The 15309-nt window shown below is 39.1% G+C and overlaps 1 long non-coding RNA gene across 2 annotated transcripts; it reads left to right on the forward strand.

The window, feature by feature from the left end:
* The first annotated feature begins 5635 nt into the window (after positions 1-5635).
* Positions 5636-9177, forward strand: LOC137854011 (uncharacterized). Of its 2 annotated transcripts, XR_011094874.1 has the most exons (4): positions 5636-5881; positions 6562-6698; positions 6731-7269; positions 8948-9177. It is a non-coding gene; the product is annotated as an uncharacterized lncRNA (long non-coding RNA). The 2 variants fall into 2 exon arrangements; XR_011094873.1 differs by having other exon boundaries at positions 5646-5881; positions 6731-9177.
* Positions 9178-15309: the final 6132 nt, after the last annotated feature.

The following is a 15309-nucleotide window of genomic DNA, read 5'->3' on the forward strand; positions in this document are numbered from 1 at the left end:
AGAACTCCTCTTCTGTTGAGTTCACGGCTTTTTATTTTTTTTTTATTTTTTTTTCAAGCCTGCAAAACAGAGGCACAGAGAAGTTTCCACAAATGATTTGCTCAAAACCCAGCCTCTGCCAAAGCAATGTCTCAAACCCTCCCTCACCTGAAGCCTCTACTAAGCGAGTCTCCATAGCAGCTGCATCCAGCTGCTCTGTGCTTGTGCAGTCTGGGAAGTACTAAGCTTTGCAAGAAAATGAAGCGTGTCCAGTTCAGACAGAACCCTCAGAGGTTTTCCTTGCAAGGTTTTATCTTCACATATATGAACTGTGACATTTTGAAGGCTTGTAACTCACCCAGACTTTGTCAGTCTTTCACAAGGATAGGAAAAATGTTGTGTTCTTTCTTTCTTTTCTTTTTTTTTTTTTTCTTTTTCCACCCAAAGCGGACCCTGTCAAAACTTTTCAGATTGGTTGGAATAATGCATTTCTGCTTGTGTTCTCAGAAATGGCTGAATCATTTTGACTGAAATTTTCCGCAAAGGTTCAGCCTGAGATGGATATTGACAGGGGAAAACTAGCCCAAGTCCTTCCAAACAGTAACCAACTGAGGGAAAAAATAAAAAAAAATAAATTGTAATGCAAGAAGTAGGAGGCAGCCTGTGTAGATGGTGGTAGTGCTCCCAGCCACAACTTGCCAATATCTACCAGGTCTCATAAAAATTTTGTAACACCGTTCTAGACTTCTTGTGTGCTGAAAAAGTACAGAGAGATAGATAGGAAGTGATTATTCCCTTCTCTTTAGCACTTGTGAAGCTGCACCTGGAATAATATTTCTGGCACTGGACTCCCTGGCACTTCAGGAAATTGGAAGGAGCCTGTTAGATGGCACAAAGACAGTTAGTTGGTGGCTGCATGATGTGCGATGGCATGATGAGGGAGCTAGCTGGCTTTGTTCAGGCCAGACTGTATCTGTTGAATAGGTGAAGATGCCTACATAGATTTTAGTAGTAAGTTGGAACTAAGGGAAAAAATCCTGTGCTAAAGGCTTTAGAATAAGAAGTCAGCTTCTGAGCTAGGCCCACACACGAATGTATTTCCTTGGTCAACAAGTGCACGTTCCTTGCTGGCTATTTTGCAATGCAGCAGTGAGTTCTTCCTGCTCTGTAATGCCTTCACTTCTGGCTATGGGTATGTTGTAATAATGTAACAGTGTCCTGAGTACCTGTGCAGTGACTGTTGGCTGAGAGGCCCTGGAAGATGATGGAAGGCTGTGGCATGTGCAACTCTTGTGCCCACACTGTGTGGGTAGACAGCTTGGACTCAGAGTGCAGAAAACAGCTATTGAGGGACTCATGGCTCTCCTGGGAACTTTCTCATCTATTCAGGATGTTTTAGCTGCCATGCAGTGGGTATGAGACCTCGGCACTGGTCCAGTGCAGTGGCTGGAGGCAAAGGAAGGCCAAAGACCTTCCAGACAACAAGAAGAGAGGCCCTGGAATAAACTCCAGAGCTTGTGGTAGGCCTGCAGTTTTCCACTTGTGAAACGCAGCAGAGCTGTCCAAGAGCTGGCCTGGTGGACGTGCCCCTGGGTGAGTGACGAAGGCAAGGGGTGGGCACAGCCTGCAGCATCCCAAGGCTGCTCTTCTGGTGGTGCTGGTGTGGTGCTTTGCGAGTCAGGCCTCACGTGTCCACAGCCAGTTCTTCCTCAAAATTCTCTCTGCTAGAAGTGTGAGGCTGAGGAGGGGAGGATGTTTTGCAGCTGCACAGCTCAAGGCAGGGTGAAGGGCAGTTTCAGCCAAGAGATCAGAGGAGAAATCTGGCAGAGTGGCAGAGCTGGCAGCTGATCCAAGGTGTCTTGGTTCTTAGCTCAGGGCCATAGGCCTCAGAGCATCCTTCCTGTGTCATTGTGTTAGCTAGAGAACAATTTTTTGACAATATCTGTCTTTTCTCTTACTGCTGTATTCAGAATTCTCTCTTTCACTTAATGTTTTTCATGAAGAGAACAATGTTGTGTATGTCCTCCCACTACTCAGCTTTCCTCCTTTTTTCCTAACACTTACCAAAGGTATCCTCTTTTGCCTTTTGTTATGTCTCCTTTTGTTATTATCTCCTCAGGATGACTGCTCCTCTACTTTCTGGCTCTGTAATGCATATTTGTAGCTATGATGCAGCAAACAACCTGGCAGAGTGGCTCTGGCAGAGCCATCCCATTTGAAATTCATCCAAAGTATATACAGCCATGGTCACAAGTGTTAAGTAGAAAGCAGGCATTATACCAGAGGTGGGAGATCCCTATTTCCTTTTTATTCTTCTTGTCCATCTGGCTCCCTCCCATATTCCTTAGTGGACACCATCATTGGTAAAATCTATCCTCAGGTACAGCATGCTGGAGGAGGAGGAGGAGGCAGATGTTCTGTAGCTGCTTGTGTAAACCTGTACAATGTACTCACCCAAGGAGGTGAGCACCACAGAGCACCTTTACATCTTCTGTTCCACACTCAAAAGACCTCCCTTGGATCTCACCTGTACTAATATTAACATGTGGTAATGCAGATCTTTCCTAATGGAAACCATCATTTGGCAGTCTTCCTTGGCAGAGATTGTCTTCTGTTTGCACATAAGGACGTTGTACGCTGTATCACAGCACAGTGACAATGCTACAGGGTAAGGAAGGTGAGGTAGCTTGTGGCAGTGCGGGTCAGGAGACAAGTGATGATAAGGAAACAAGATGTCATGCACGGAGGGAAGGCTCTGAGCATGTTCTGACATGATGCTGGAGGTGGTTGAGGTGACAGGTTGGGAGAGTTGTTTTTCCTTTCCTGTCTGATTTTAGCAGTGCTGGAGGCATGAACATAGAAAACTGAATTGTGTGCGCAGTGCTGTCAAACTGCTCTTTGCTCCTTCCCAGATCTCTTCCCATCACACATTAGGAACGCATCTGACTAGCCTCTCTCCTCTCCTTCCCTTATCCTTGCAACTTAGCTGGAAATGCTACAGTAGGTACATCTGCCTTTTTGCCTGCTGTGAAGGGAAAGAAGTAGCTTGGTGGCTTGGGGCTGTCCCAGGGGAATCCTGGGTTTTGTGTGGAAGGGCTTTGTTGTGTGGCTGAGACTGAGCAAAACAGCAGGTTAAAAAGGCCAAAGAGCTGTGGCTGATCTGCATGGATCCTGCTCCTTCCCAGTTGCAATGTGTTCTATGGGAAAGATTTGATGATGCAAAAGCTACTGCTGCTGCTTTTAGGATTCTGCACAGTTTGAAACCTGTTGGAGGCTTGCCCGATTAGCAGGTTTGATGGCTGCTTTGTTCATTGACGCAGGGAAGGCCTGCAGGCCACACTGTTGTTGCACCAATTGTCTGTGTGGTGTAAACCAAAGCTCCCATTGAATTCCTTTGGAAGGCGACAGGGCATTTGGCCTTCAGAACTTGAATGAATAAATGCATAAAGCTGTGGGGAGCACTGTAACAAACTTCTAAAGCTCTAAGTCGTCTGTTTTAAAAGGTGTTTTCTTTACCCAAGAAAAATTCTGACCAGCATCACGTGTACTACAAAAGGCAATGCTTTGCAATACAGGAAAAAAAAAAAAATCAGATCTTTAATGAAAGATTCAAATTTTTCTTTCGTCTATCATCTTCAATGCAACTGACCTGCTGAATGATTTCTTGAATGTATGTGTTGTGCACATGCATAGATATTTGCAAACACAAGCTGAATTCCTTGTGTGTCCTATATTACTTACTGAGAGTATTCCTCTACATGGCTGACGATAAGTGTAAGGAAATCTTGCCGAGACCAAGGGCATGCTGCTGCATTACTTTGTACAGCATTTCTGTTTGTGGTGTGATTTCTACACATTTTAGCAATGTTAAATAGTATAACTTATATTAAAGGGTATTGCTTTCTGTATGATACAATGCATGTTAAAAGCCAGGTAACATTGTAAGAAAGATCAATAATATGGAGAAAGTGAAAATTCCAGGCAAATAAGGGTGAGAAAAGAGATTTAAAATAAATTTTTTAAGGGGGCTGTTGGAGTCCAGAGAAAGCTTAAAGAGTTGATGTACTATCATAGTGTAGTGCCTTCTTAGATTACTCCTTCTTCCTAGGAGTAGAAATATCCCTTCTGAAAACAGTTTCAAAATATTTTCTTCAGTAAACTCAGTTATTGTCTGGCCTTTGTTCCTTGTTAAATCTAACAGAAAACTCTGGCCTCCTGGAAATCAGGGTAAAATCTTCCAGGTATATGAAAATGCCATGAGACTTTGATTAATAGTGACCTTAGTGGTCTCCTGAAGTGTTTAAAGTTTTAAGCCTAGTTGTTGTCAACAGATCAGTACAGAAAAACAGGTTTGGAGGTAGTAATTTCCAACTTTTATCCCTGACAGTGACTAGTATTCTCTAGCCTTGAGAATACCTTTCCTTTAGTTTCCCACCTGCAAAATGAATATTTAGGAATCTCTGAAAGGGATTTTGTAGAACTTGGTGATCATAAAATAGTTAGAAGATGGACAATCTGTAGTCTGCACAGACAGCTTTGTCCTTTTAATTTGACACTGGTTTCCTGAGGAAAAGGACCTTGTGTTGATGTGCTTCACTTGTTTTACATCTTCCCCTTACTGACTCTGTTGAGCAATTTCAAGCCAGCTGAAGGGTTATATATATATATATATATATATATATATATATATATTTCTTATGAGTTACATGAAAATAGGTATTTTGGGTAGAGATCTCATAGAGAGGACAGGTGGTGTTTACCCTAAACAAAGTATTAGAGTAGCAGAAAATACAGGCATTTATAAATGCCCCAACCATGGGGAAAGCTTTTACACTTTAGGAAATTCAGACATGAAGCACACATCCATACGAACCTTGGCTTTGTTAGTCGTGCTGCTCTCAAAACAAGTGCTGCTACCAAGGGCATGATGTGTCTTGATGTCCCTTCTGTCACAATCAATGAGTGTGACTTGTGACTATAGTAGCCATCTAACGCTTCTTTAAATGGGTCTGTGACCTTAATTTTTCCAGTGTCCCTCTTTCATCTTTTCCTCTAAGGGTTTTCTCTTCACCCTGCAGTCAGTGCTGGTGCTGGTCACCCAAGAGCCACGTTATTAGCTTCACTCTGACTTCTGTAACCTGCAGGGGATGCCACATACAGGAGAAACTGTTCCCATTTTGTTAGGACTGTAGGGGATTGAACATCATCATTGCATGTAGAAAGATGCAAGGGCAGCTATAACAGCAGAGACAGGGTGTTGCTAAACCTAGCAGCTTACCCCCAAGTGTAGACAAGTTTCACTGCAGTGTAAGAGGCTGAAACAATTGTCTGGTGAAACAAAAGACTTATCTTTTCCTTTTCTGAGTGTTGTCTCAGGGCTGTGGGGAACTTCCACAGTTTCTCTCTCCCTAAAAAATGTTACTTTAAAAATCAGTGTCCAGATTATATGGAAAAAGCAGTGATATCGCAGTGTCACCCTTCATCTTTGTTACATGATGCAAAAGGAGAAACAACTGAAAAGCAAGTCCCCTCTTTCAACACTCTGTTTCCCCCCAGCAGTCATAGCAGTGTCATGACATTGGTGCAGGAGGCCATGACCACATCACCCTGCCTGAGGAAAGAGAGAGCAGCAAATATGCCCTGTCAGATGCTTCTGCCTTGGGTGCTAGCATCAGAACTGGTAATGGCGCACCTGCCTCTGTCATTTGCTCAGGGGAATAAAATGCACAGCAGACAAGAGGATGTGAGGAGCCAAGGCAGCTGCTGCTGGGCAGTAAGCATCTAAGCAATGCTCCTGCAAGTGTCTGAGCTCCATGCATAGCAGCACTACATCTGGAAATACTACAATTTTTGCTCTTTGAATTCATCATTGCTGCATAAAGCAGCAGCTGCACCAGATGCAGTAAGGTAACATCTTCCTTCCAAATCTATAATCTCTATATAGATTTGCCTCAGTACATGTAATGTTTATTGATAGTGTATTGCTTGGCATAAATGTTCCACCTCAGGCTATCCTATAGCAGCTACAGGTACATATGCATGTACACAGATGGATTAGAAACTGTTTTTACCTCCTCACTCAGGCTGGACTTGGGTACATGTCCATACTTAGCCTGTATTGTAGCAGCTCTAGGTTGTTGCCAGTCATTTATGTTCAAGCACAAGGGATGCTTTGACACAGAGTGGACTGGCAAATACCTGCAGAATAACTGTTACTTGATTGACCTGATCCTTGCAGATATGTTGTCTTGACTATGATTTCCCACACAGAGACTGAAAATCCTATAGCTTTGCAGAGGATGAGATACAGTAAGACTTAACAATCTTCGTAAGGTTGTTTAGGCATCCCTAGAGCAGCTAGACCAATAGACCATGCACTATACTGCTAGGTGAGAATCAGTGTGAAATGTATTTTATTAACTTCTTACACAAAACCTATTATAATCCTAATGGCATTTTTAACCCTTAGTCTAAGGTGAGGGAAGGCTGCTAAATTGCCCTATGCTGTACTGAAAAGTAGAAAAGATCTTTTTCTCATGGCATTGTACTACAGCTTCTTTCTCTCCTTCTCTCCATCCCCAGCACATCGTTGTCCCAACCCCCTTGGGAAACTTGGTAGACTGGTGTCATTGTGGTGGTGGGCTTTGCCTTTGGGTTGTGGAACAGGTCTTGCAGAAGCAACATGCTACAGTGCAGGGGATGGGACTGGAAGACTCAGTGTCTTGTTAATGGAGACTTGGAGACAATGGAGACTCCATGTCTGCAAGGAAGAGGAAGAGATCTAACAACGATACCTTCAGATCCACTCATTTTACAAAGAATATGAAGTAGGAAGTCACTCATTTAGCACCTTGACCAGATCAGAAGGAAACGTAGAAAAAATAATTCATTACTGCTTAATGAATGAATGAGAACAAATAACATCTGTCCATGCCTGAAGAGAGTGTTTGCAGGGTTAACTATGGCTGATTCAGTATGTGGCGGTAGCAATAAAACATGAAATAGTGGTTTAAGAAATATCCCTGAGAAAATTATTCCATATCCAGAACTGATCCCATGACATACGTTTCTGGCACTGTCACAGGACTTACGGAAACTAACTACAGTCAGGGAAGCAAGCCCAGCTGTAAATGATTAAATTGCATAGTAAGGTCTCCTTGATTGCAGTACTTGGTACCCTTGTAATCGGGATGCTAGACAATTTAAAACTGGGCATGGGTCCACAGGTGCAGAGAAGTCTCTGTGAAAAACGTGCCAATATTCTAGGCTATCATGCACTCGTTGCCAATGGTAAGTAATGTAGAACATCTTTCAAGGTGGATTGATCAGGGGCATAAAAATCGGCTGTTAGATTTCACTTTTGTGAATGTTTCATTTCTGTTGCTTGCTGGAAAAGAAAATTTCTGTCATGCTAGTTTTCATTTAAAATAGTAATCAAATGTCTACACTAAAAATAACCATTTTTAAGCAGAGATGTGTTTTTTCTTGCTTTTTAATAGGAAAGAAATATTCAAATTATTGGCAACTGATTTTAACACCTTTTGACATCGGCAGAAGGCTCCTCTCAGAGTTTTGAATTTCAGCAGTGAGTAAGGAGTTAGACATTATCTGGGAGAAAGTAGACACCAAAACTTAGAATTACATTAGCATCACCTGTATTGATATTTCAGCTCTTATTAATGTAGTTGTATAGTAAATGACTGCATAGATCAATTGTATTACTGGATTTTACTGATTATTTCATTGATATTTTAATCTGTAGAGAACGGGTGGTTTTTTTGTTTGTTTGTTTCTTTGCTTGTTTTCCTAGAATATTCATGAACATAAGCAAACCTCAAAAATGTCCTAATGCTTTATTCAGTGTAGTTATTCTTAAATAATTTCTCTCTTGATTTTACATCTGGTGGGGTATGTTTTCTAATGCATCTGATTTTTGCTAGGAACAATAAAATAGCCATCCAGAAAGCCAGCAGCTGATCCTCAGATTCTGCCTCAGCCTTGGCTTTGATTAGATCAAGCTGCTATAACTTTTGTCAGCTACATATGATCTCTGAGGAACCATATACTGGCTATAATACATTGCTATGTTATTGAGCCCTTCATGCACCTTTCAGGGCATTTTCTTGACTTCATAGACATCTCTCTCCATCACTGTATTATCTGTCTCTCTCTACTAGCTATTGTAGTTTAGAGAGTGTGAAAATAAGCCCTGATGTATTTATGCATTTTGAATCTATTCCTCTGCAATTCCTTGAGGAGCAAAAGATTATCAGCAGGACAGACTTTGTTATGCAGGCTTTAAAATGGCATTCAGATAGAAAGATGAAACATGATAGTTTCAATCTTGGGGATGAACACTTAGTCTGTTTTCTCTTTTCTCTTCTTATTTTTCCTTCCTAACTGTAAATTTGGCTAAAGATTTTCCAGGCTTACAGAACTGAAATTCTTGCCCTGAAAGTAGAGTTTCACTGCAGAAAAGTGAGTGATGTTCAATTGATCTCTGGCTCTGAAACCAAGAAAACATTACAGTTTACTTTCCTCCAACTATTGTATGATTTCAGGGCCTTTCTTCCTCTCCCCTATGCTGCTTTTGTATATAACTTGTTAAAGAACAGGATTTTCAGGGCATGGAAATTGAGTTGTTGTCTGCTAACCATGTACGCTACTTGGTGGTCAGCAAGATCAAAATGACTTCAGATAAACAAAGAGGGAAGTCACACAAGACACTTAATGGGGGCAAATACTCAAAACAGGTAAAACCTTGGACTGAAAATAGCTGTTTATTTTGTTGCAGTGCAGCACAGTGCACTGTGGCTTACTACCAGATTATAGGTCTTCCTTGAGGAAGCTGGTAGAGTACAAAATTTATATAGCTCAAATTTATATAGCAAATGTTGTGGGGGTTTATTATCTGCTAGTCTTTTCCACTTATATTCTAACATTGAATAGTCTGTCCCCTTTTTTTTAGTGAGAACTGGATGGAAATCAAAGTGTTGTTTATGGCTACAGGCAGAGGTGTCAACTTATATCTAGTATCATGATTTTCTCCACCATGGAAAGAGAAGCAATAAGGCAACAATCTGTGAAGATTAATTGTAACAGAAGAGGGATTGACAATGATTTAAATGGTTGTCATCCAGAGTTATGTTTATAAAAGTTAGATGCTTTGTAAAATGATCCAATAAATGATGTGTTTAGGGTTTTTTGTTTGTTCATTTGTTTTTGTTTGTTTGTTTGTTTTCCTGTCCTTTTTATTTTAGACAAGGACCAACTGAGGCACAGCTCTTTGAAATTTTATTTCGGGGTCATTTAAAAGAAAGTGGTATTTGCAAGAAGATGACTTTAATTTAGAAGAAATAAACTAATTAAAGGTTTCTTTTCAGCTGGCCATCAGAAAGAAACATTTTAATCTTCCTGAATTTCTGTGAATATCAGAATTCTTAAATGTTTTCTCTTTGTTTCTGCACTTCCTTGGGCAGAACATGATGATTATGGATAGACGCTGATTTCTGAGGGCACTGCTGCAACAAAACATGTTAATATTTCATTGCTTCTGTCTCTTGAGAAACCAGAGAGACAGTTAGCTAATTCTAGACCATTACTGAATGATCAGCCTCTGTAGGTGCTACGCTGAGCTGAGATGCTCTTTTGCTCTAAAGAGAGGACAGGAACTTGATGTCGTAAAATCATCGGTGAATGGGTCTGTCCTGAAATAACTTTGGATTTGGGACTATTTGTCATGGTATTACATCATGAGACAGGCCAGGCAGGAGCTGAGGAAGAAACGGATTCCTGGGAACATCCAGACGAAGGAATATTTTCAGTCATTTTCAGGGGCACTAAATGGAGTTTCCTACATGACGCTTTAGAAATTGTGGTTGGTATATATCATTTGTTCAGGGTGAGAGCAATAAGTGGAGCACACTACTCAGGTTTTAGCTTTGCTCTTCCAGGGATAGCAGTGGGTGGTAGATCCTCAGTAGTGTTTCTGATGACCACACCATGTCTTTTTTAGGCAGTTGTAAAAACTGGATTTTTATCTTGGCATCATCTTTTACCCCAGCACATAAAATATTACTTCTACGGTAAGAGTATGGATGTAGCTACTGTGTCCAAGCAGCGTTTAGTCTTCTGGTGTTCCCAAGCAGCTACTGCTGTCCAGAGGTGGTCATGTTATGTGTTATGCGGAAGCAAAGAAATGGGTGTAGCTACTGACCAACTTCCCTCAGGCTTTGTCACTTTTTATGTTACCTACATCAACTAGTGATGTAGAGCCTGTCCTAATTCTATTTTCAGCCTGTTAACAGAAAGTCGTTACATTTTTCACATTAAATAATGAACTATTCATTTTTCATTTACTTTAAATTCTGAAAAGACATGATAGAAGACACAAACTTCATAATGGTTAACAAAACAAAATATTTTGATTCTTTCCTATTACTGTTTTTTCTTATTCATTTCTGTTTCATTTTTCTTGTTTGCTTCTTGGATTAAGGCCTAACATTAGTGCTTATCTCCCTGATCACAGTGTTGAAGCAGAAAAGCTTATTTGCATGAAATACTTATATTCAAGTGTCTTTAGGTTTTGGAAATGGCTTTAATCTATTTTCTAATAAGGATCATTTTGGTACTTTGAGACTTAGGACTTAGTGTGGTATCTAAATACTGTAAATATATGTATACATACAAGGATATTATTCCCACCTTGTAATAGTCTGTTTGAGTTTTCTAAATACAGAAGAGCTGCTTTTGCTATTTAACATCATAATTTGTTCCAGTATGAAAACTATGACTCCAGATTTCACGGTGAAAACGTAATTCATGAACAACGAATCAATATTTCTACGCTCATGGTTACATAAAAATGGGTTTCCTATCAGTAAACAGATCAAATTAATGCTTACATCCATATTTTTGTAGCTGCCAGATCTGCAATTTTAATTGGCAGTAGATTCCACAGTGAGTGGCTCTTGGTCTGTCATATACATTTGCAAGCATGAAGTTAACAGGTGAGTTTTTGTTTCACAGAAAATAGCAAATACAAAAACCTCGTATCTATTTTAGAGAAATTTATTAAGGGACCTATACACATTGATTTATACATATAAACACACACAGCAAAGCATTGAGTAAAATATGGAAGGATAACAAGTCAATACCGTAGAAGAAAACATCACAAGGAGATTGATAGATAATTTCTCACTACGAAGAACAAACACTTTTGCAGATGTTAGTGCTTGCTTATATATTTTTTTTTTTAATGGTGTTGACAGCATGACTAGCTCCAGCTTCCATCTTTCTTCAGCAGAATTTGACATAGTGCATCTGTCAATGTGCATTTTATATTATTTTCTCTCTCTCTCTTTTTTTTTTTTTTTTAAGGTCAATGAAAATAAAACTTTCCTTTCCACACTTCCCTACCCTTTTTCTTTGAATATCTTATTTGCTTGATTATCTCCTGATGTGAAATGGAAACCTGTGAGTGTGAGTTCTGTGCTCTTTTGGGGAGTACAACTGACAAATATAAAGATGTATTTCCTGCCAATTGAGTAACATTGTGTATTTATTTCATAGAAAAAAATAATAACGATACAAAATTGTCAGAAGACAATCCAGTTGTGCTGTACTGGGGCATGCATTTTATACTATGTATATACTAAATCATATATATATATATATATATTATTTTAATTTGCACTATTTTAATTCTAAAGATGTAGGGAGAGAAGTGCCCACGTTTTTATGTATCCTTAGAAGTCCAGGTGAAGGCTACGTGTGGGACTGTCAGTTAGGCACTTTGTTCTTCTACTGCTATGTGACGTAGTAAAATATAGTCTTGGAGAACTGCCACAGCTTGAAAAAACAAGACAACAACAACGAAACAGGGCATCAGGTTTATAAAGCCATATGATTATTTAAAAAATAAAAATAAAAATTCAAGTCATCCTATGAGGATGTGCTGAACAAATGCTTGCAAAGCTTCCTCTGTGACTGTGGTGTCAAGGATCTTCTCATGTTCCTCCAGGACGTGAACAAGTTGAAAGGAGTTTACAGGAAAGAGGGTGCTTTTCTCTTTTCTCAGGTGATAATTGAAAGGATGTGAGGAAATTTTCTGAAGTTGCACCAGGGGAGGTTCACATTGGACATTAAGAATAATTTCTTCACGGTGTGGACGGTCAAGTATTGGAATGGGCTGCCCAGGGAAGTGGTGGAGTCTTCACCCCTGGATGTAATTAAGAAATGTGTGGATGTGGCACTAAGGGACATAGTATAGTGATGGGACTTAGTAGGTCAGGCTGATAGCTGGACTTCATGATCTTTGAAGGTCTTTTCCAATGAAAATAATTCTATGAAAAGTGTGATTCTTGCATAATCTTGATTCTAGAGAGCTGTTCCTTGAGATGAGCATAAAGTATCTCGTAAGTAATGGGAAGGGAAAAACTGCTCATGATGGGATGAAATTTTAAAACAAACAAACAAACACAAATCAGAATGCTAAGCGTGGTCTGCTCTTTAATACCATAAATCTAGTTTGGAAAATCTAAACTGCAAATTGTGTTCCTGTGAAAGCAGCTGCTTTACTACTGTTTACTACCTAGATAAAGTATCTGAGTACTAACAAAATCAATACCGTTTGTTGTGACAAGTTCTGATGCCCAATGAAAGAGAAGTTTGAGAACCTTATAGTGGCATCACAAAATACTTTATCTGAGATCCCAGATCCCTCTGAGTGTGAAAATGAATTTAGACATCTAAATGCCTTTACATGTGTGAGAACTGTTGCCTTTTAGCCTCAGGGAGAATGACACTGCTGACTGAATGAAAGGGTGTATTTTTTTGTGTTTGTTATTTAATGTTGCTACAGGGCTGAAAACTGTCAGTCTTTAAGTATATATATATTTTTTAATTTATTTCACTTATCTTGTTTTCCTCCTTTGACTTAGTTTTCCAACTCTCCTTCCCACCAAGAGAGTCCTCCTACCTGCATCAGCACATCGATGAAAGCCATGTTAAGCTGTTCCTGTTGTCTGTCTCTAGTGGCTAAGCACTAAATTCTGTTGCTTGCTCACTTGATCATGTGATATGAAATACCCTGCTTCTTCTTTGACTCCAGCCCCAGGTTTAAGGTCAAAGTTACATTAAACTGAATACTGCAGGGAGGAAAATATATTTATAAATATTCTGTTTTGAGGTAAAATATGTTAAACATATTAAAATACATATATGGTAAATCTTGGTTATTTTCCCAGGAAAATAGTAATAATAATAATAATAATAAAAAAGTAACATGAAACTCATTACTCTTGAGGTTCTGCATAAATTACTGTTGCCAGTTCTTGTCTGCAGGGAGTCCTTGTGGCTTCATCATCTTGTATGATATACTGGACAAACTCTGTGGCAGTGGTGAAAACATGATAATATTATCAGGCAAAACCACTCTCTCTCTCCATTTCTCAGACTTTTGTTTTTAACCATAACTCCTACCACGCAAATGATACCCTATGTGCCTAAGTGGATGATGATTTACACTAACGATGTTGCACTATCTGAATTAAATGAACACAGGAAGATCCGTCTCAGTACTGGGGATAATTCAGAGAAGCATGCTCAGATGCTTGCTCGTTTCATTCAAGTTTTGACATAGATTCAATTTCTAGCAAAGACTTGTAGACCATATTAGGACTCTGAATGTCTTTATAGTTGAAGGGGCTTACGTAGAATTTGCATCTTACAGTTTCACTTTGTTTATGTTTTTGTCAGATGTGTCTATTTGGTTATACAATATTTCCTGAGTTTGTTTTGCGTCAGTCCCTTTCAAAAATAAAGATAAAAGAAAAAGGTTATTCTCTGCTCTGAAAGTGAATGTGTGCCTTCATGAAATTGCAGAGATACTAAATGTATTTATATCATCTTTTATAATTAAGCACTAACAAAGACTATAAGGAAACATATATATTCTAAAGAGTGGCTGAACTACATATGTTTACCCTGATGAAGGACCTGATATCCCGGGAGGTTCAGTGAACTAAGAATTGAATATGACTACTGAATATAAGAAAAATCTATTCATCCAAAAAAACATTTCATCCATATGGTACAGTAATAGCTTTCATGACTATACAACATGTAGGTGAGAAATTGCTTGACATGTTTAAAAAGCCTTGGCTTTTTCATCTGAATTTGCCATTCATTACACTAGCTAAAAAGTGGACAGATCAATTTTATTTATGGAATAAGCTGCACAGAGCTTCACTGAAAATTTACTAGAAGAAAAATCTTGCCTTAGACAAGAAATCTGGATATTGTGAGTAATTCTGCATGTGTTGCACATGGCAAATAAACTTTACTGCTTTCAGTATTGCATTTTATAGCAATCACATGAGTATATTGGACTTTTGCTAATGAGAAAGTCATCACATTTAAAACAACAAAATAGCTGCTTGAAACCAGTGAGAAAAATCTTCATTTGCAAGTTGTAGTTTTGTGTTTTTCCCCTTCTAGCTTTGATTAAAGAAAAGGTAAGATGAAGTATATGAGAAGCTAGATAAGAGGTTATGTTTCTAATAAATAAATAAATAAATAATTAAATGTACACCTTTGTCTCTAACTTAGTGCTCAGTCCACCCTTCTGGTGGTTTAATTGCCTCATGGTCAGGTCCAGGTAGCCTGACACTGAGCTGCCCCTTCCTCCCAGTAATTATGCCAGATTGGCGCAAATTGAGGATAGAACAGATTAGTTTGCCAGTTTTATTGTTACTGAAAGTTTTTACCTATCTATCCACACAAAACAGTGCCCAGAGAAACTGTCCAAATGGAATGATTTTGTAATTCTGTGCAAAATGTGCAGTGAGCATGATAAATCTTTTAGTGCAAATGCTAAGAGAGATCTAATATCCTCTAAGTATTGGAAGAAATGCTCATGTTAGACTATATGCATTAAGGAGACATCAGCAATATGATTTCTGAATAAAGGAAAAGACTCTATTGCAACTCAGTTTTGATGCTAAATGAAATCACCTGCCAAAGATAAAACACAAATGAACTGACTAGCATTAGGACCTACAAGAATTTCTGAGCAGTATGGTTTTGCAGTATCAGTAAACAACTGTGAAAAATTCATTTCATGCTTATCTACTGTAGCAAAATCACTGATTGAATTGCTACAGAAAGGTAAAAAATGGGTCACAGGAATGCCAAACAGTGTGTGGTGCAGCTACACAAAGGTTTGTGTATTCTGATATTGTTTTATCTGTGACCTTGTCTTGTGGTGCCTTTCTCTTGGGATCCGAAGCTGTGATCTCATACTGATTGCCAGATGGCAGCGGGAAG

This window comes from Anas acuta, chromosome 3, assembly GCF_963932015.1.
Source record: "Anas acuta chromosome 3, bAnaAcu1.1, whole genome shotgun sequence".
Classification (NCBI taxonomy): domain Eukaryota; kingdom Metazoa; phylum Chordata; class Aves; order Anseriformes; family Anatidae; genus Anas; species Anas acuta.